Genomic DNA, 22425 nt, shown 5'->3' on the forward strand with positions numbered 1-22425 from the left:
GCCAGAGCCCTCTAGTCTGCTTGAGATGCTCCTCTTGTCTATTTTTCTTTCTTCTACCAGAGCATCCTTGAGGGATCACCCTTACTTCCTGCCTTTCCATTAGATCAGAAGCTTTTTGAAGTCAGGAACCATGTCTCCTTTGACTTGGTGAAATTACTGCCTAACACAGCACCTGGCACATGGCCTTTTAACGTGGGTGGCTTAAAAAACAAATGATGGCAGTTCTGGTAACCCAGAGTGTGATAGGAAGGTCAGAGTCAACAATGGCTTCTTGGGATAACAGGCAATTGACACGAAATGGTGAGTCCAGTTAACAAACTGGTGGCAGGTGAAATAACACAATATGTTCCACAATGTGTTCCAAATATTTGTTTTACAAATATTTGCGGGCCCCCACATGCTCTGTTTGCTTCTGGAGAGACAACAGGGAGTGGGACAGACCTGGTCTTTGCCCTCATATGGAGTTTCCTGCTTAGCGATGGATGGTGGCAGACAATCAAGAGACAAACACATGAATAAGCAAGATCGTTCCTGAGAGTGGTTAAGGGTTTTGAAGAAAACAAAAGAGGGAGATGTGGTAAAGAATGGAATGGCTGGGATGAGGGCGTCCCCCTGCAGAGAAAGTGATCCAGGGAGGCCTCTCTGAGGAGGTGACCTTCAGCTGAGATCACAAGATGAGAAGGAGCCAGCTTTACAGTTCTCAGGAGAAGGAGTAGCCAGTGCAAAGCTCCTGAGGTGGAGAGACTTGGAGCTGTTCAAAGCACAGCAAGAGGACTAGACGGAGCTGGAGCACAGGATGAACAGGAAAGTGATAAAGACGAGGCTGGAGAAGCGGAGTCCAGATCACGGAGGACCCAGAGTTCCAGGTAAGGAGCCCCGAGGGACTCTAATCACAATGGGATGACAAGAGAGGGTTTTGCAGGAAGGGGAAATGGGGGGCAGGTGTAGGCCGGGTACGTTCTGATTTTATGTTAAAGGTGCCTCCGTAGCACAGTAGGCAGCGCCTCAGTCTCATGATTTGTATGTTGGGAAGATTTTCTAGGGTGGAAGTCAGGTCAGAAGAGTGAACAGTGGGCGAGCCGCCCCTTCAGGGTTGAGTCCTGTAGTCCCTAGTGGGACTTCTGGTCGGCATTTGAGAGGGAGCCGGGAGCTGAAGACAAAGGACCGGATCTGTAAGAAATCTGTAGGATGTTTAACTTCCCTATATTTGCTCTGTTTGTAATCCCATGTTCTGCAAAATACTTAGGCCTTGTGGTTTTGTTTCTGGAGAATGGGGCCATTGGGTGGAGTTGATGACAAGGAATCCCAAGGAGTAAAGTAGGAGGCCTGTGGGAAAGGAGATGAAAACCAGCCAAGTGTCCAAGTCCTGTTGCAAAAAGAGAAAAAAGAAGAAGAAAAAGAAGAAGAAGGAAGAGGAGGAGGAGGAGGAGGAGGAAACACCAGTACCAGCAGGTTTGGCTTGGCACAAAGGGGAGAGAGAAAGAAAGCTTTCACCTGTGATTCTGTCCATTTGGTTATACAGGCAGCCCCTTTATCACAAGCATTTTATGGCTCCACCTTCCCAAAAGTAGTGAACTGCGTTGCCTAAATAACACATCTACATCCCTTCCCAACATTTAACTCACTCTTTCCTGGATTTTAGCTCTGGGACCCTACGTGGACAGTGGATTTTATTGGCACTAGGGAACCAGCTTGGGTACTTATGATGCAATACTCACAGCAGACTCAAGAAGGACTTAATCCTAGTAAGTTTTGAACTTTCCATGTGCAGAGGGTCCCACTGAAAAGATGGTCCAGCAATCCAGAGCCCCATCGCCTGTGAGTTAGGGCAGCTGCTATAAAAAAGAAACCAACCTGAACATATGGGAAAGGGTGGTTCAAGACTCTTTTTTTTTTTTTTTTAAGATTTTATTTATTTATTTGACAGAGATCACAAGTAGCCAGAGAGGCAGGCAGAGAGAGAGGAGGAAGCAGGCTCCGCGCTGAGCAGAGAGCCCGATGCAGGGCTTGATCCCAGGACCCTGGGATCACGACCTGAACTGAAGGCAGAGGTCCTAACCCACTGAGCCATCCAGGTGCCCCTCAAGACTCTTCTTAATTTCCCTTCCGGTCTTTCTACTGGATGGCAAACATTGCCCCACACATTTGAAGGAATGTTGTTGGGTTGTTGTTTTGTTTTGTTTTTTCCCGTCTCCAAGCTCATGGATGCTGTGCTCAGCATGTCCCAGTTACTTGCAAGAGTTATGAAACAATTCTTAAGAAAGAAATAGGCCATAGATCTACCAGGTGAGTGAAACTAGGTCATGGCACGAAGATAGAGAAGTGTTGCTGGCCAGAAGGCGGCCTGCACAGATACGTTGACTTCTGCTTCCAGCCATGAGCCTGGGCTGGGACCCTTGTGCCGAAAGCAGCCACGGCTTCTCATCTCTCATCTCTTTCTGTTCCTGAGCCACCTCACAAGGTGGAATCCCATGTAGCATTCGAAACCTGGCTTGCTAGCTCTGTGATGCTGCCAAGTCACATCGTTTTTTTTTGTTTTGTTTTGAGTTGCAGTTTTCTCATCTGTAAACTAGAAGGTGATGATACTTACCTAGGGTTTCCTCGAGTTTGGTTAGAGACTTTGATTAACTGAGCACCTAGGTACTCGAAATTTCTTTCCGTGTAACAAAATGGTGGTATTGCATTTTGCAACTTGCAACCGGCTTGGCAAAGTTGGTCCAGTCAGTTTTCTGAGCTCAGAGTCACAGCAAACCAGTTGCTCTAGAGAGGCCGCAGGTGTAACCAGGGCCTAGGACAGGGAAAAGCAGGTTCAAGACACGGACTGCTCTGCTCTAGCCTGCATCCAATGACAGCTTGTTGTGCGGAGATGAAGGCTGGTTTGTCTCTGCTGAACTCAGGACAATCCTGCAGGGCCATTCTAGTTCCAGACTTCCACACAGCATTAAGATTTGATCAAGGAGGGGTGCCTGGGTGGCTCAGTGGGTTAAGGCCTCTGCCTTTGGCTCAGGTCATGATCCCAGGGTCCTGGGATCAAGCCCTGCGTTGGGCTCTCTGCTCATCAGGGAGCCTGTTCCTCCTCTCTGCCTACTTGTTATCTCTGTCAAATAAATAAATAAAATCTTTAAAAAAAAAAAAAAAGATTTGATCAAGGAGTTTCTGACTCTGTACAGACTGTACTCAAATTACTATGCTTTTTTGCTGCCCAGAGCTATGCAGAAAACAGCAGGGAATGAAAGAAAACAACAACATCGCAGTGTCTTCCCAGTGAACACTTGGGCCGAGAGCTGTTGCCAGAAATTGCTTTTGTAGCACAAAGAGGCATGGCAGCTTGGAGCGGCAGCCGTATCTAAGGGGTCAGAGATAAGGTAGACAGCTGTTATGTCAGTTTCCTATTGGGTTTTCCTGGTAAGTCAACAGAAGTGCCTGACTGATGGAGACACACACAGCAAGACTGAGAGAAGATGTTTTAGGGACTGTAGACTTGGATGAATGGAGGTGGGATATTAAGGCCCGAGGTAATCAGCACCATTCTACATGATTATGTGCAGAGCAGTAGGACTGATGAAGTCAGAGGATAGGTGGATATCCACAGGAGCTTTAAAAGAGCTGGATTCTGTCCTGAGGACTCTGTGCTCCCTTTTGATCATTCTCCTATCCTCCTCGTTGTCCATCCCTCCTCTCATCCAGCCAGTCATCAAAGATTCCCTCGTGACCTCCTGTATGCTGGGCTCTCTATTAGGTTCTGGGATGGGAAGTACCGGCTCGAGGAGCCTCCCATCTCTCGTCTCTCGGTGTTGACAGATCTTTCCAATACAATGGCATCATTGCTCGAGTCTGTCAGATTTGGGATAATCAGGCTCCAGGAACAAATGACGCCCCAAACTGCAGTGGCTTACAACAGTCAAATTTTATTTCTCCCTCACATTACTTGATCTTCATGGTTTGGCTGAAATTCTGCTCCACATCCTTTTCATTATGGGACCAAGCTAGTGGGAGCAGCTGCGATCTAGAATATGTGGAGTGGAAATATACAGTAGTTCTTCATTGGCTCACGGCGCGTGTCACTTGCACTCACATTTCATTGGCCAGAGCGAGTCACATGGCCTGGCATGACATCAGTGAGCCAACCTTGGGCCGTTAACAGTTAGCACTTGGCAGTTAACAGTTGGGAGGGAAAAATTTACACTCCTCCATAGGGCCCTCACAGAGAAAGGCACCAGGCATAGACAGCAGGCGGAAGGGCACCTATGTTTTGGAGCTCCTTAATTCTCTTTATTAATTGATACATTTTAATTAAGCCCACAGGTTTTTTTTTTTTTTTCTTTGTCTGTTCAGCCTTTAGAGGCAATCTTTGCCAGAACTAACAGTGAGAAGAAGGCGTTAGAATTAGTGTTACTGTTTCTATAAAATTGGAGACCTGCTTAAACGTTCAAGCAAAAGGGAAATCTGCTTTCATGACAACCCTACGCGATACAGAAATGTTGCTATAAACTGGGGGTATGTTTCCGGACAAGCCACTGGGCTTGAACCCAGGTTTGAGTCCTGCCCTGCCTCATTCTAGCTGTGTGATTTTGAGGAGCCCATTCAGGCTCTCCCGAGTTTGAGTTTTATCTGTAAGACAAGGGTGATTGTGAGAAAAGGACATTGTCAACACTGAAATACTATTCAAATGCTGAGCCTTTGCTAAAGTGTGATGCCCACTAAGAAGCAGGCAGTTGTGCTTTTTGTTTTTGTGTTCTTGTTTTTTCTTTTGTTTTTTGGGGGGTTTTTCCCTATTGCTGTGGGAAACTAGCGCACAGAATCAGAAAGTTTACTACAGCAGCTGAGATCTCAGTGCAGAAGCTGGTAATTATCTGCAAGACGGGCTGACTTTTGATTGTAAGTGTGCCTAGCAAACCTATCAATGAGACATGTGCCATGACAAAATGCTGACAGTCTATTTACACAGAAGCAGCTGCGATGTTATAAAAGAAAGAAAGGCAAGCTAGAGGTCAATGTCTTTTTGAGGGAGATGACTTACATTTCTCTGTGTGGTTGATTGTTCCAGTTTGGTAAAGATGTGGTATAAACATGAACAAAACAGTTCTTGAATTTTAATAATAACCCAGTATCTTAGAGATGAAGGCTTACCAATGATTAAATCCAACCCCCTGTCTATAGAGATGAAGAAACTGAGACCCAAAGGAGTTAATGAGCTATCACACCTGTTCTTGGCTAGGCACAGTGCTAATTTCAGAGAGGCTGTTAATACGGAGAGGAGAACCTACCTGTCTTTTATGTAATGAAGGTGCTAACTCATTAATCTCTAAAACAACATTCCCTTTAATATTTAGCAATTGCATTTCAAAAATATTTATTTGCTATTTACACATAATCAACTAAAGCAGAAAGACTTAACATTAAATTTCCCCGGACATTTCAACATCAGTTAGAAATTTGTAATCAAGAGCTTACATAAACAAATAATTAAAACTATGAATCTAATAAGTAAGATTCTTTTGCATGCTCGAAACACTTTGAGAAGCAGACAACACATGCACAAAATGTCACGTTGATTACAGAAGTGATTACTCTGTGGGGAAACCGTTTTCTCAGACACTAGAAAGCCAGAGGGAAGATACTATGTTTTCTTCTTCTCTTGTATGAGGAGGGAGTCTTATTCATGCTGTGCGGCTCAGAACCTAGAAGGTGGTTTATGATCCTACTGCCAAATACGTGTGTGAATTGTTGGCATTAATTCTTCCTGAATGACAATATTTAATCCTGTAGCAAAACACTCACACAGAGAGGCTGTGGTGGACTGGAAATGAGCTTGGGTCTGTCAGTCCCCCACCCTGAGAATAATACTTCCAAAGGGGCTGGCTTCTCTTGGGAGTTCTGGGGTCCATGATCTCCACTATGGATGTGCTTAGCTATTCTTATCCTGTATAGCCCCAGACTTCTGAAGACATTCTGTATCCTTAGCTAATTCTATCAGGAACTTTACTTGAAGGAGAGCAAGAGTCAGAATGGGGAAGGTCTCCCCTCACTAATGTGTTGCCCACCTGAAAAGTTGTATACTCATGTGCTGCTAATACCAACAATACAACCACTAATACTGTGAATTTGCACTTGTCTCTTTATTATCTTCTAATCTTTACTCTTAATTCAAAGCTTTCCAAGGTTGCTGCTTTTATGGCTTTCTAGTATCAGTAATTTTTTTTTTAAAGATTTATTTGACAGAGATCACAAGTAGGCAGAGAGGCAGACAGAGAGAGAGATGGGGAAGCAGGCTCCCCACTGAGCAGAGAGCCCAAAGTGGGGCTCCATCCCAGGAACCTGGGATCATGACCTAAGCCAAAGGCAGAGGCTTAACCCACTGAGCCACCCAGGCGCCCCTGATATCAGTAATTTTTATAGGATATGGTTTCTATACGTTCTTAGAGTCACTGAATTCGTAAAAGCCTCAAAAACAAAAGTTTGGAGGTTTGGGAGTTGTGACACAGAATCAGCCATTCCTTGACTGCATAGTCCAAAGTGGTTGTCCAGCACAGCCGAATTCCAGCAGCAGGGTAGGGAGAAGGGAGATAAGTCCCTTCCTTTTAAGGGCTTGACACAGAGTCGTTTATATTACTTCTGCTCATTTTCATTCAGGCCCTTGGCCACACTAGCAGCAAGGGAGGCTGGAAATAGCTTGGCCAGGTGTCCAGACAAACACTGAGTGTCTTCTTAGCTAAAAGAAGGGGAAGAACTAGCAGTAGGGTGTTGTCTAACAGTGCCTGAAGCTATCCATGCTTCCAGCCACCAAGTGTTCATGGTCCCTCGTCTTCTCACACCTAGACACAGTCACACCTTCTCCGAGGGAGATGAGCTCCAGACCCCAAAGACTTTGATGAGCACAAAACCAGGAGCTCCCGAGTGCTAAGCATTCAGGGTGAGTGTCATTTCTGTTGGCACCACAACTTGAAGAAACAAGAGATCTCCCCCAACTTCTCTACACCAATAGACAATGCCAGGTAGGAACAGGAAAACTATAATAAAAAGTCCCATTCAGAGGAGGCATACAAAGAAAACCCGAGGACGTGACTGCACCATAGCAGTGATCAAATCCCACTGCGTGGGAACAGAAAAGACTTTCTTCCCCACCAGTCAGTGAGTCACTTGAGGGGTTCCTCTGGCAATTCTGGTCCTGCCCCCCAGGGGAACCTCCCCTGGCTGACATGCTCTGTAGCTGTTGACTTGTCCCCTTGGGAGGGCCCACCTTGATCACCTGAGATGGCATTCCAGGTTTATACCCCTTGGGGGGGTGGGCTGCAATGCTATTGCAGTCCCTTCCTGTAGGTGTGGGGGAAGAACCAAGACCTGCCTCTGGGTCAAGGGCTTTGGCAGGTCAGCCTTGTAGTTTCAGGGGCAATAAAATTCCCCCAAGAAGTCCCAAGTAGGCTTCAAGTCTATTTGCTCAAATAAGGACAGCCGAGATCTCGTTTGACCTAGGTTTCTCTAAAAACTATACTTACTGACCTCCATGCTCTTAATCTAAGTGTCCTGAGTCCACCTGAATAAACAGCTTGGGTAGGAAGGCAACACCCTTAGTTCTGGCTTTGCTCTGACACGTGGCAGAGAACTCCGGATGGCGGTGCTTGGGAAAAGCCTGGGGACAGAGGCTTATTTTTTTTTTGCTAAAGCCCCTTAGTCCACTCACCCTACCCTACAAGGGACTCATGTCATGTCATCAGTTCTCTGACTCTCCACCTGTCCCCTGTGTTGGGTTTCAGATTTATTGTCACTCAGGCCAGCTCTGCCAGCACCCCTAAGCCTACAGAGACCTGATTTTAGGGGAGGACCACATGATTGCTTCTAGTATCCATGCATAAAATCTTAGGGAAGTTCTTGATTGGCCCAGTTTCTGTTGCCTGCCTACCCTGAATTAGTCATTATGCCCAGGAAAAGGAGTTCTTCAGTTAGCCTGAGTCATTTGGCCACCATAGTGTGGAGCTTCATGATGGGGGACCTGGCTAGGACCACATAAAGGGCAAAAGAGTCAGCACCCCCCCCCACCCCGCCCCACCCTCCACCTAAAGTGAAGAAGGTGCTATGAGACCAAAGAGGAAAGTGTGTTTGGAGGGGAAGAGATGAAAGAGACCCGGGACATTCAGCCACAAGCAGGGGCAACAATGCTCTTCAGAACTTGGATGTCTTGGTAAAGATGGTGGAACTACTAGGGCACGCTGATAATTAGTTTCATTCAATAAGATTTGTTAAAACCCAGGCCATAGCTCTCTAACTGCCCCTCACTAGTTCTCTGTTCCTTTGCACAGAGTGGAGCAGGATGGAAATCACACAGAGATGAAGAAGCATGGTTTCCTCCTCCTCAACACTCATGGTAGACAACCTACGTTGCTCGAGTGTGCTGTGCTCCTGCCTGGGCCCTGTCCCTGGTCCTGCCCGCAGCTGGAGGGAGCGAAAACAAAGCTCCTCTCCCTCTTCTCCTCTTCCCCTTGCCTCCCTCCCCCAGACCACGTGTGTCTCATCCTGGTGCCCTTGCCCTGAAGGGGCAGCTGAGAGCCCCTGGCCGTGGAGTTAGGCCCACAGCTGGAGGAGAGGAACTGAGCTTGGTAGAAAACAAACAGGTTTACAGTAAAATTCTTTATCTCTGGAAGGAGGTAGGAGAGGGCAGAGGCCATCAACTCCCACACCAGCCCAGCTAGGGAGTGTTGTGGCCTGTACCCCACTTATGTCCACAGTGACCCCCTTTCGCCCCCACCCGATCCCACTTTCTCTAACGGGCTCTTCCCTTCTCCTACGTACTCCTTCCTAGAGCTTTCCAAGCATGAATGAGCACCGTGCCCACAAAGCTGCCGGTCTCCACATGGAGAAGCTGTCACAATGAAGAAGCCCTTGGACAACATTTGTTCCTTTGACATTGGGCCCCTCCCTCCTCCCGTGCTTCCTGCGCCCATCTGCCCCAAGTTCCTGAAGTACCCCCTTGACCCCAGCCTTCCTGTGTCTTGGCCCATCTCCCAGGGCCAGAAGGATGGTGAGAGGCAGATGTGGGCCAGAAGGCGCAGGTGCTGGGTGGTTTTGAGAGATGTTTTCCTGGTCTTGCCGCTTCTCCCTCTGTAGCAGCCTCCTTGTTAGGATCCAGACCAGGAGGAGAAGCAGGCAGTTCTCTGGATGGGGCTTTCTAAGCTCAGGTCCCTTCATTGCAGAGGCAGCTGCGAGCTTCCTCTCTCGGTCCCCAAACTGGGTGTCAACCCACTGCCCTCGGGGGACAGGCAGCTGTGTCTGGAAATCAGGAGTAACCCAGAGAGTTCTGGAAAACTCTTGATGAATCTCAAAGTGTTAGCAAGCTCATGTGGGGGAAAGGAGGCTGGGAATTTGCCATTCCCTGAGCCTCCTAGAGTCAGAAGCCCTGTTTGTAGCCCCTGGTGGGGAATCTGGGCCCTGCTCTGGTCCTCATCCACCACCTCCCTGTGACCGACTGTGCTGTCGGAAGCTGCCACCCAGTACCTCCATTCTGAATACTCCTCTGCACTGTGACCTTGCCAAGCCTCCACTCAGAAGTACAGTTGGTTTTACCACCTCCTTGACGCCAGGTAGACCTGAGGACTGCTTGGGTGTAGCCCTTCACTGGCCCGAGATTTTGCTTTCTGCCTCTTTGGAAGACAGCCACACTCTGTAAGCAGTCAGTCTATGCCCTGAGACCCCAGTGCCCCATGGATGCCCGAGGCACCAGACATGGGAATGTTTTGAGATTGCAGAATTTTCACTTAATTTCTCTGATTCTATTCTCGAGTCTCTTTTCTCCAGTGCCCCAAATCTTGAATTCTCGTGACATGAACACAGAATAACTTATCTACCTTACCTTACAACGTACCGATAAACATTTCAAATGGCTAGAGAGTTGTCACTATTGTTTGTAGAATATTTGAGATTGTGATCTTGAAGAGCTAACTTTTTATTCTTTTTGCCTTTACAATTTACTGCTTTAGGGCAGGATTTCCCAACCTCAACACTGTGTTTTGGGCTGGATGCATCTTTGTTGTGGGAACACACTGTGGGTTGTAGTCTCTTCCCCCATTTAGAGGCCAGGAGCCACCCTCCATTGGTGACAGCCCAAAATGTCCCCAGACACTGTCAAATGTCCACTGGGGTGGGGGGCACTGCTCCAGGTTAAAGGCTCCTGCTTTCGGGACATACAATCAAAATACTGAGCTTAACGTCTTTTGAAAAGTTTTGCTTTCTTTTTTTTTTTTCTGTATGACGATGCCACTCACTGGACTATGGTTAGGTTTGTTTGTTTCAGTGGTTTTCAGGTTTTAAAAATTGCTTTTTACTCATTTAATGTTTATTAAACCTATGTAAAACATTTATATTGTTCCAAAGTCAAAATACATAGGCAGGTAGTTTTTTTCACCCTTGCTTAATTTTTCTTAAATCATGTAAAACATAATATTAAATACCAATACTGTCAAGGAAGTTTTAGTTCTTTTTCTCTAGCCTGCTCCCACTCTTCCTCTATGACAACCATTTTCATTCCTTTGGGGTTATCCTTCCATTGTTTCTTTTGGGAAATACAAATAAATATGTATTTATATGGGTTTAGGTTCATATTGGCTTATATTTATTACCCCCTTTCTTATACAAAAGTTACCACCCTCGGCACTGTTGGGTATACCCACAAGCAAGGATTTCAGTCCATCCCTTTTGAGACGTAGCCTGATGTGCCTGGGATATGTTCACAAAGACGCCTCAGGAGATGCTGACACAAGTGTAGAAAGAGCACGAGAGGGAGCTTGTCTGGAACCCCCCTGTCCATGTGCACCAGCTAACGGATTCTCTTACAGGAGGTATGGAGGTCAGTTACAGGAGGTCTCAGGGTCAAGGTTAGCCACCTCACCTCTGTTCCTTCATTGTCGAAATATCTATGGGTAAAAATTGCATATGGATAAGTTTGTTACTTTTCATGATAAAAACTTCCAAACAGAAACAGAACTAGAGAGTACAATAAACTATACGGTCAAAGCCTGGTTTTACCAGACCTGCTTTACTAAATGCAACTTATTTGTGCTGAAGTTGTAACACCAACCGCATACAATATGCCATTTCACCCTTACATCCAACTTTTTAGAAAAGTAAGGGGCGGGGACTTGGGTAGATCATTTTCTTGCATAATTACAATGTCACTATCACACCTACCTATTGAAGATAATATGAATTTGTTAATATCACCCAACATCGAGCCCAAATGTAGATTTCTCTTGTCATCTAAAACAAAAACAACCCCCCAACAACTGTCTTTATCATTTGTTCAAATCAGGGTCTAAATGAAGGCCACTTGCTGTCTTTAGGGAGCCTGCTCTGGGACAGCAACTGAGAAAACACGAGCCCAGAGCACTCTGGGTAGCTGGAAACACACCACAAAGCCTCCCAAGATGCTGGCTCCCCTTCGGTTTGATCCTGGCTCCTTGGGGTTGTTGAAAACACCTGTATTCCCCTCAGACTTCTCCAAGTCAAGCATTGCCAATTCCTTCCATTGTTTCTCTGTGATAATGATTTCTTTCCCCCCTTCCCTGTCTTCTTCTGCCTGCACTCTCCACTTGGCTAGTGTCCCTGGCAGATCCATTACAAGGAGATGATCTCCTCAGTCATCAGTCCTCAGATCAGCACTGGTGGCCCTGCTTTAGAGATGAGGAAAGACAATAACTTCTTGGATGGGTGACTTGGTCTTCAGCTCAGTGTTATGCATTCCAGAGGTAGGCCAACAACTCACAGTTGGCTTTGCCTGATTCTTCTTTTTGTAACACGAACAAGCCATTTTAGTTCTAACCATGCTTTGGTTCCTACAAATTTCCCATTTTACTACTTGGTCTTTTATGAATATTAGGTGCCCAAACAGCAGAGTATGGCTAAGAGCTTGGGTCCTTGAGTCTCAGAAGGATGACTTCCTGGTTAGATACACAACCTTTGCAGGCAGGCTCTCTCCCAAGTTCAAATTCCAAGTCTGCCAACTGTGAGCTGAAAGACTTGGATAATTCATTGAGTCTGTTTCTCCACTTGTTTCTCTACAAATGCTCATGGGGACAAAACCAACCCCATTAGGCTGTTGGTGAGAAATAAATCCATTAGTGCTTATAAGGTTCAGGGTACGGCGCCTGACACGGTGTTCAGTGTTTCCTGCTATTCCTCTGCTGCCCCTCCCCCTTAGATGGCGGGCCAGTCATCCGGCTGGAAACTGTCTGTGAGTCCTTATCTCTTAACTTGGCAATTACTGGGGAACTTACTAAGAGGAGGAATATTGGGGACAATTGGCAGATAATTCACCATAAGCTGAAAGAAGAGTGTCTTATACATAATAAGCACTCAGTAAATTATAGCTAGGATTACTGTGGGGCTTTGAACTTACCATGGTTCAGATCCCAGGCCAGAAAGTCAGACGCACCAGAAATTATGGCAACTCTCCATTTTCAATAAATGAACTTGATTTCGTCTCCAGCTTCATACTGCCTCAGTGCTTCTTGGTTTCTCTTCCCTGAGTCCTCCGGAGTTTGTAACAGGGATCTGACATCTGACATGATCTCCTGATTTCTGGAGGGTCCTGCTGGTCATCAACCTCCATCTACTAAGGTGCCTATGGTCTCTGACCAGGAGGTCTCTGCCACTTCTGTACCATACCTGGGACTCGAGGTTTTGGGTGAGCCGGTGAGCCCATGGGTCCCTGCCCAGGACCAAGGCTTCTGGTGTATCATTTCCGTCCACAGGCTCGGAAGATTCCTGGGACTTGCTGACTTTACTCTCTTACCTCTTGCCCAAGTCCCTGGAAATCTCTTCTTAATCCAGAGGAAAATTTTTGGTTCTCATACCCTGTTCACCTCAATGGGTTTTGGAAATAAAAGTCTGAGCACAGGAAGAAAAAGATGTGCAGGGCCTGCCACATACCTGGGAGTGGGAGAGTCGGATCAGGGAAGGGGGACAATGGGGGGAAACATCCTACATCACCGTCTCACAAAGCCCTCCGCCTGCTACATCTGTCCACGTGAGCCACCGCGCCGAGAGGGGCTCCCTCACGGTCACCGAGGAAGCACCTTCCTCGTGGCAAGTGTCAGGCAAGTGTCAGGCACCAGTGGCAAGCTGTGACAGAAGAGAAAGAGCTGACCCATCCATGAACCCTGCCCTCAACAAGCTGTTCCCCCGAGAACTCGTACTCAAGCTAGGGTGATGTGGGCCCCCAGGAGGCATTTTCAGTTGCCACGACTGGAGTGGGGGTGGGTCATGTAGGGATCCAGGCTCTAGTGAGTCGAGGCCGGAGGAACTGTTAATGCCCTACAATGCACAGGACAGCATCCTGCAGCAAAGAATGATGTGGCCCCCGATGTCAATAGTGATGAGAATGGGACAGGACAGCGGTCATTCGAGGTAGAAGAAAATAATGAGATGTTTTTCCGAGAGTTCGTCCAATGGAAATCACCAAGGGGCACCTCTCTAACCAGAAAGAATATTCCTGGGAAGTTTGGTGTTTTTTTTTTAATCAGAGAGGGATGACTGCGGATAAGAAGGAGCTGAAACTTGAGCTCATAGCCCTTTCCACAAAACTTGGGCATCAGCAGTCTAGAAAAGTTGTGGAGAGCGAACCCTACCCAGCTCCCGCAGGCCTGGCAAACCAAGCTAGAGCTGAGCTACGGTCATGAGGTCCGGGGCCAGAGAAGCACCTGCCCAGGGCTCAGGGACAGTTGGGGTGCAGCTGGGGGCTGACTTTCTCCAGCTCAGGTCTGTGTCTCTGTCATCCTCCCAGTGACCAGTGACCAGGCTGCTCAGATGAGGAAACTGTTCCTGAGGTTCTTGATCCTGGGCCTCATGTCAAGTTTGCCCAGGGATTCTGAGAGCTTCAAGGAAGGGCTCAGGTGGGGCTTTTTTTTTTTTTTTTTTGGACTCTGTAGGTAATTCCAATGTGTAGGCAGATCGAAAGATCTGTTTTGCCAAAAAAAACAAGTCTCATTGCTTTTGCTGTGGAACATAATTCAAAACTATTTCCATGGTGGTTGCCTTGGATGGGAGAGGAAGAGTGGGTAGAGGTGGTGGCATTTGAGTCTGGTCTAGAAAGACCACAGGCTCTGGCTTAGCCATGTGGGAAATTCCTCTGGTGACTTGACCGTGGAGGGCATGGGGCGAAAACCGTGGGATGGGCACCTGCCCTGTTTCAAATTTCAAAACTGAAAGGGGTCTGTTACCCAGGATGTGAAGATCTATATTTAGAAAATAGATCATGTCAAGAGTTTACTCTTCGCTTTTATTTCTAGCCTCTTCTAGGACATGGAAAATAAAGTTCAATTTACAGAAAACCAACATTCTTAATGACAGACCAGCCAAGAACTCCACAGGTCTCTTTTATTTCCTGCTGTAGTTGGGGGGTGAGGGCAGGTCTCAGCCCACCCCCTCAAACGTTCTCTCCGAGGCTATACTCAGCTCCGGAGCCATCTTGTCTTCTCTGATGGCTTCAGTGACCAGTCTGTGCTGCTGACCCTCAGTTCTACTCCCCAGATGACCTTTCTCCAGCCAAGCTGGGCAGCTTTCTCCTGGGTAGACAACATTATCAAACTCAACATGTCAATAACCACTGAATTATTCCCATGTTCATTCCCCCAAGCTGGATTTTCTATCTCAGTGATTAACAGGCAAATCCACATTCCTCATTCTCCACCCCCACCCCACTTGCCAAGAGCCACTCATTCCAGAAGGTTCTCTGTTCTCAACATCTCCCATTTCAGCCTGCGCTGTCCCTCCCCAAGGCCTCCATGTTAGCTCAGGCCATGATCACTTCACACCTATACCATGGCAATTGTCTCCTCTGTGGCCCTCCTGGTCCACTTCGGTTCCATTCTACGTTATTCTCTACCTAGAAACTAGGTAGAGTGATTTTCTAAAATGTACCACTAGTGAGTTTATGACTTGTGGAACCTTTACTATATGTGCCTCACTGTGCTGAGTTCTTCACATGCATAATCTCTTTAAAAACCTGAAAAACTGGATGAAAAAGGTATTCATTATCCCCATTTCACAGATACGGAAACTGGGACACAGAGAGGTTAAGTATCTTTTCTGGGGTCACAGCCATTCAAAGGAAAAGTCTCTGTTTCAATGTTACTCTCTGGTTTAGAATCCTTCAGTGACTCCCCAAATATTGACCGTCAGGGCAAAATGCACACTTTCAGCTTGGTCATAGGGTCCTTTGTGACCTGGGCTTAGCCTCTCTGACTGGATTTATCACTCACCACACTTCCCCCCAAGCCCTGGGTCTTCAGCCTTGTGGAGCTTCCCACAACTGCTCGGAGACCCATGCCTCCTCCTGCTCCCCCAAAATGCCCTCCCCATTCGGTCTGTGAGGCAGACCCATCTCCCAAAATTCAGCTTAAAGGATGCCTCCTTCATGGAACCTTTCCAGAGTGTGTCCCACACTTAGAGAATGGACCTCTCACTCTCTGGGCTTGGCTGTCACCAGGCTATAAGTTATGATTTTGTCACCAGCTGTGAGAGCAGGGGCCAAATCTCCATGTGCTTGTGCTTTATGGGTATTTACTACCGGTGCTCTGTGGTCTCATTATTCCAAGCTGCCTGGAGAGGGTGTTTCTCACTGTCTCAGTGGTGTGGGCGATAATGACTGGGTGTGAAGTTAATGTCTCTTAGTGTAAAGCAGAGTGCACCGGTGGCCAGCCAGTTGTCCTGGGGTTGGGCTGCATGGTTCAGGGAGCAGGGGTCCCCTCACAACCTGGAGAATGGCTTCCCTGGGACAACAGAGAGCTCAGGCAAGGTGGGAAGAGCTGGCCAGCGTCCTTTGGGTTCTAAACTTCTCAAATTCCCAGAGGGGTCTTGTGAAGCTGAAGTCTGTCCGTGATGCAGTGGAAACTACCAGGTGGAGATTCTTGGCCCAGGCTCTGGTGTGGCTCTCCTCTGGTGTCCTGTGGCTCTGAGCAGTCCCTTTCCTGTGGGATGGGGGCCCATTCCGCCGGTCCCTTCCTAGGCTTCTCCTGTCCCACTCCTATGGGAGACTGCCCAGGCCACCTCTAAAGACCTTTCCTCACACCATGTTTGGTTCTCAGAAGTCTTGCCTCACCCCTTAGCCCACGGCCTGGGCAAGTCTGTCTTCAACATCCTTCATTTTACAAGGGAGCAAATTCCTTGCTCCTCAGTGCGGCACACTTGGCAGGGGAGAATCTGGAAGAAGTGCTTTCATTTCCTCAGGATTGAGGATGTGGAGGCAGCTCCATGGAGAACTAATATCGAGTCATAATTTAAGCCCAAGCTGTGGGGAGCCGGGGTTTGGGGAGTGGGGCAGCCTGCTGTCCCTGTTTTCCTTCCCGTGCTTCTCCAGTCCCCGGGCTGAGACCTGATGTGGCGGAGGGAGCCCACCAGGCTGCAGGGGTATCTAGAACCCGCCCCCCCACAAAACCACCCTGCCACAAACCATCCTCCAGGGGAAGGCATCTCTCCCTTGCGGGCAAGCGGGGCAGGACCGCGCCTCTGGCTGGCTCTTGGAGGCATGCAGGAAGAGTGTTCAAAAAACCCTGAGTCGGTTTCTACAAAGGCCTGTATCTTTGTTGACCGGGGATTAAGTTGGTCTCTTAGATATTCTTAGGCTTCTGTTCTTCCTCCAAAGGGCCACAGCGGTGCCTGCTTTGGCCCTCTGAGCCCTTGCCTTGCGCCTCCAGGAACCTGTATGACTCTAGTTCTCATCACTATGATTCGCATTCGTGCCTTTGCCCTCGTCCCTCGAAACCTTAGCTGCTCTCATCCTCATATTCTCAGCGCGGGGCTTGGAGCCTGACCTTGGTGGGGAGCTGAACACATGTCGAATAGGCATCGCTGGGAGGTCATGGACCGTCATGACCTTGACCACACAGCCTCTCAAGGTGCTTTCCGTTCTTCCCTCGTCATCTCATTGCTACGCTCTTTCTTATTATTTTACTACTACTACTATATATCACTTCCTATCTGTAGTAGCGTATGTTATTACTAATATATTATTTGAAGTACATCACTAACATTATGTACTGTTACTACAGGCAAAGGCATTAATAGAAGTCTCATGTATATAAAAAGGAAATAAACACGACTCTGACGACACATCTTTCTCTTTTCACTCTTTTTCTTTTCACCCTCTCTCCCTAGCTTTCACTGGACTTTTGCATATGCTGTTCCCCCTTCCTTGGCACTCCCTTTCCTTTCATTCCTCCTGCTTCAGAACCCAGCCCACATGCCACCCACTTGTCTGATCTCCGGGACACTGAACAAGTCTCCCTGGAATTTTTAGACCATCTTCTGCTAAGAGATGCAGAATTATTATGTCCCTTTATGTGTCCACCCTTCCACTCGAATGAGGCCTGACTTCCTTTCCATGCCTAGCCCAGGAACGCGTGGAACATGCGCATCCACTCACACATTCAACAAATGCTCTTTGAGTGCCGATCACGTGCCAGGACCAAATAAACTGTCCTTGCGGTCGCCAACCTCCAAGATGGCCCCCAATGTCCTCCTCTCCAATATTCATGCCCTTGGGTTTCCTCCCACCTGAATGGAGATTGGACTGTGTGGCCCACAGATTGTGGCAGGAGGCTCTGCGACTTTCAGGCTCTGTGGCCCAAGATTGGATCATAAAAGCGTTTTCAGCTCCCTCCCTGGTCTCTTGGTGTGCTGACTCTAGGGGGGACCAGCTGCCCTAACAGGAAGACGGTGCAGCCCTAGCAAATGTCCAAGAGAGGAGCCAGCTGGGCAGCCCCCGTCAGCCATGCGAGTGAACCACCTTGGATCCCCTGGGCTCTGTCGAGCCTTCAAACGATGACAGCCCCATTGGCGCGTGGGAGAACCCTGAGCCAGAGCTGCGCTCCTGAGCCGCTCTCAAACTCCTGATCCACAGATGCCAGGATCCCGGTTGCTAAAAAACACTAAGTTTGGAGATGATTTGTTATGCAGCACTAGATAACTGATGAGCTCTTCTCACGAGGTTTACATTCTAGTGGAAGAATTAAAGGAGCAGAATCCATTCCTTCATTGACTCTGTACTAGTAAATCCTGCCAGGTGTTAAGATTCCAGTAGCAAGCAAGACGCTAGGCAAAGTTCCTTTTCTTGTGGGGTCTATGCCATAGTGTGGGAGACACAAAATAAACGAGTACACTCTATAGAATATGAGGTCGTATGTGCTAAGAAAAAAAAAAGAAAACCCAGTAGGTCGGATAAAAGGAAGGGATGTGACTTAGATGGTCTCTTCTGTACGAAGCATTTTTCATCTTGATGTCCATTTTTCATCTTTGTCCTCCAAAGATTTTGAAGTAGGTAGTTTATCCCCATTTTACAGATGAGAAAATTGAAGGCCAGAAGAGTCCGATGACCCAGTCAAGGTCACACAACTCTGGTCTTTGCCTGGCCCAGAGTGGTACCTCAGGTGGACCATTTTGGATCTCCTAGTTAGTCCTCACGTGGGCGCTCTGCCTGGACTTGGAACACACTGGGAGGAGGAGGGCCGGAGATAGTCTGCAGACAGGATTACCACAGGCTGGCGGGGGGCCGAGGCCACCTCTTTCTCTGACTCTGGAAAATACCTCCGAGGCTGTAAATCCACCCACTGGCTGGGAAGATCTTCCCAGTCCCCTAAACCTTAGCTGCTCTGGTTGTCACTAAACAGTGATGTCCTCTCCTGCAGGCTCCTTCCTCCCCACTTCCTGTTCTGCCTCTCTATGGCCACTTCATTCGCTCAGCACTGAAGGAGCTGGGGTTTTTCCTGCCAACCTCAGACCGTCTGCTCCTCCTCATCCATCCTAACTCCCCCGGGCCTCTTGCCCCTCGTCATTTTTTTTTTTCCTTTTCTTAGGCCAAGACCACTAGATGGAGGTATACTAAAACTTAAGTGGACACGAAAGTGCAAAACACCCTTCTATGGGCTTTTCCTGCATGGTTTTGTCAAATCTTCATGACAACCCTTTGTAGACATCTCATGATTTTCCTCATGGAGCTTAAGGCTCAAGGTCATTCCGCTGCTAGCCAGCAGAGCTGGGATTCAAACCCACATCTCTTTGAATCCAGATTTCATTGTTGGGCCAAGATCACACACGGAACTGGATGAAGTTGGAGGAGAAGTCAGAGGTCATCTTGTCCATTTCTTTGCCCTGGGCGGGGTCAAATCCGGACGATCTCCTGAAGGTTACAAATAACTACCTTAAATTAATGCTAGAGAAAAGAAAAAAAAAAAACCCAAACAGCTCATTACAGCTTAGACAAGGATTTGCAGGTTTAACATTCTCATTCATGTCTCACATAAGTAATTCATTGGCTAAACTTGTATTAGGCGCCTCCTGTGTGCCCAGCGCTGTGATAGGGTTAGGCATGAGGATGAATTATTATCCTGTAAGAACAGGGCGGGGGCATCAAACAGACCGGCAAGTCAGGGAGGCCCCCAGCTGAGGCTAAGTGAACCCTGACAATCTTGCAGGGGTCCAGCAGCAGAGATGGGCATGCCTACAGAGGGGACAAGCATCAAAGTCAGTCAGAGGTGACTGAGAATGGCTTATTTCAGCATATGGCTGGAGTTGACAGGAAGTGCTGGGGAGGGACGAGCGATGGGATTAAGAGATAAGCAGGGGCCAGCGCGGTGCCAAGGTAAGGAATTTGCTCTTTATCTGGAAAGCACTGGGGAGCAATCTGAGGTTTGGGGTAAGGCGCTGATATAATCAGATTTCATCGCAGAAAAATTCTTCCACCAGTGGTATGGATGATGAATGGGAAAGACCCGTTCAGGAGGATATTGCAATGGTTTGGCCAAGAGATGATGAGTAGCTGAAAGAGAGGGAAAGGTAGAAGAGACGTGGAGGAGAGACTTACAAGTAGACAAGTTAAGACTTGGCAACTGCTGGTTTGTGGGGGGCAGGGAAGAAGGAAGGGCCAAGGACAGATTCAAGGGGCTTCCTGGCTCAGGCACATGAATGGGGAAGTAGTTTCCTGTGCTGAGATGGTGATCAGGAGGAGGAACAGGTTTGGGGCAGAGTTACTGAGATCTTATAATGCCTAGACTCCTTAGCGCAATCCTAATTTCAGATGAAGAAATCAAGACTCAAAAAGCTGATGAGATTTATTCAACTTCACCTGGACAGAATAGTGTCCGAGGTGGGACTCCAACCTAGGTCCTCTCCTTTTCTGGAATTAGTTTCCCATGCCTAAGCAAATTTGCTTTGCAAGAAATGTAAGGAGGGCTTAGTACAGAGTAATGTGTGGTAAAGCAAACATTTCTGCACATCGACTTGCCATTTTTACATTTGTTCATTCATTCATTCATTCATTCATCAAAACTTACTGAGCACCTACCAAGTGCCATGCAGGTGGGGGTGCATTGGTGAACATAATAGACAAGGACATCACCCACACTGAACCTCTCATCCATCTCCCCTTTTCTACGGAGATAGGCAATATGCAGATAAGCAAATACTGACAAAATACACCATCAGAGTGCAGAGAGTGTGGCAGGAATGACAGTGTGGACACTCTTTTGGATAGAATGTTCCAGAAAAGCCTAAGACCTGATCATTTGATCAAGACCAAAGTAATGAGGGAAAGTCATACAAAGATCTGAGTGAAGGCGGGGGGGGGGGGGGGGGACTTGCACCGCGAAGGTCCTGAGGTAGGAACCAGCTTGAATATTCAAGAGATTGCCAGGAAGCCAGTGTTCCAAGAAAAGAGTGAGTAAGGATGAGAGAGGTAGGAGATGGAATTGGAGGCAAGGGTCTGCGCCTGTAGGATTTGTGACACATGATCAGGAGTTTAGACTTGTTCTAGGGGTGATAGGAAATGCTTAGAGATTTGGAGCATGGCTGTGACATCCTCTATTTTTAAATCTTACTTTATCTTTTAAGGTACTTGTAGATTCACATGCTGTTGTAGGAAACAATAGATAGGAATCCTGTGTACCCTTGTCCCATTTCCCTCCGACTGCAGCCTTGTGCTAAAGTAAATGCAATGTCACACCTACGCGTGCTTGCTGTGGTTTTAATTTGCATTTTCCTAATGGTTATGTTGTTTGAATGGTTTTCATGTTCTTATTTACCATCCATTACATCCTCTTCAGTGAAATTTTTGTCTTTTGTTCACTGTCTATTTTTTAAAGATTTTTAGTATTTTTTTGTTGCCCACATTTGGGAGTTCTTTATACACTCTAGACACGAGTCCTTTGTCAGACAAATAATTGAAAACATATTTTCCTGGTGTGCAGCTTGTCTTTTTACCCTAACAGAGCCTTTTGCAGAGCGAAAGTCTTTAATTTTGAGGAGGTCTAATTCATTACTTTTTCCTTTCATAGATTGTGCTCTGGGTGTAAGTCTAAGAACCTGTGCTCAGCCCTACTGTCCATAGTTTGTCTGCTGTGGTCGTCTCGGGAAGTGGAAGTGTAAACTGACTACAGAAACGTAGGCCAGAACTGAGGGCCCACGTGAGATTCGGGGGCAGGAGGCAAAGCGATGGGAGAGGGAAGAGGCTTCAAGTTCCTTTCTACTCCCTGGAAGGGACTCTGTGGGGTACAAACTCCTTCCCCTTCTAGCTTGAGTGACATGGACACAGAAGACAGTCACCTTGGCCTTAGGACCACAGGCCTAGGCTTCTCCCTTCCTCAAGAATACTCACAGACCCTGAAAAAAATAGCCTTTTTATTCCCCCAGATCTTTACCCATACCAGTGTGCTTTCACAGCATCCGGGACTGACTTCTCACAACAATTCTGTAAGGAAGCTATTACTATCCCCTTTTACAGAAGATACAACTGAGGACCAGAGAAGGGCTGGAACTAAATACAAATCTCCTGACATCCAGAGTGATGATGATTCTTCTCCACCAGCTGACGCTGAATTTCCACCGCCAATTATTGCTTGAGGTCAATGATTCTCAAAGGATGGTCTAAGGAACGCCCAGATGTCCCCCAGACCTTTTCAACAGGGCTTCAAGGTCAAAGCTATTTCCTTAATAATACTAAGACCTTATTTGCCTTTTCTCTGTGTTGACCTTTTCACTAATGGTGTGAAAGCGAATGAGGGCAAAACTGCCAATCACCTGAGAGTGATTCAAAGCTGTGACTCCACCTGTCCTTGTTGTCACCTGGGGCTCATGGAACCCAAATAGCCAGTTTCACACTGCCATTGTGATTTTATGGGAACTATTCAGAGAGCATTTCCGCTGCACCCTGAAGCAAGACTGTTCTCTTGCAGAAGAGTGTTTCTCCAGTGATTTGAGTTGCAAGCTAAACTGTCCTCACTTCCCCACGCCCCAGAATACAATTGGCACATGAGAGAATGACTCACAAGCTCTAGGTATTCAGCCTTGGATGTATGGGCTCCTACCAAATGAACCAAGCAAGGCTGTCGCATAAAGGAAAGCCATGGTTAATATTTTTTGCCACGGATAAAATCTGAGCATTTGAGT

At 47.3% G+C, this 22425-nt stretch overlaps 1 long non-coding RNA gene across 2 annotated transcripts; it reads left to right on the plus strand.

The window, feature by feature from the left end:
- The first annotated feature begins 496 nt into the window (after positions 1-496).
- Positions 497-21997, plus strand: LOC131826415 (uncharacterized). Of its 2 annotated transcripts, none has more exons than XR_009351583.1 (3): positions 497-866; positions 1247-1452; positions 21315-21997. It is a non-coding gene; the product is annotated as an uncharacterized LOC131826415 (long non-coding RNA). The 2 variants fall into 2 exon arrangements; XR_009351584.1 differs by having other exon boundaries at positions 21761-21997.
- Positions 21998-22425: the final 428 nt, after the last annotated feature.

The sequence above is a fragment of the Mustela lutreola genome, chromosome 3 (genome assembly GCF_030435805.1).
Source record: "Mustela lutreola isolate mMusLut2 chromosome 3, mMusLut2.pri, whole genome shotgun sequence".
NCBI lineage: Eukaryota > Metazoa > Chordata > Mammalia > Carnivora > Mustelidae > Mustela > Mustela lutreola.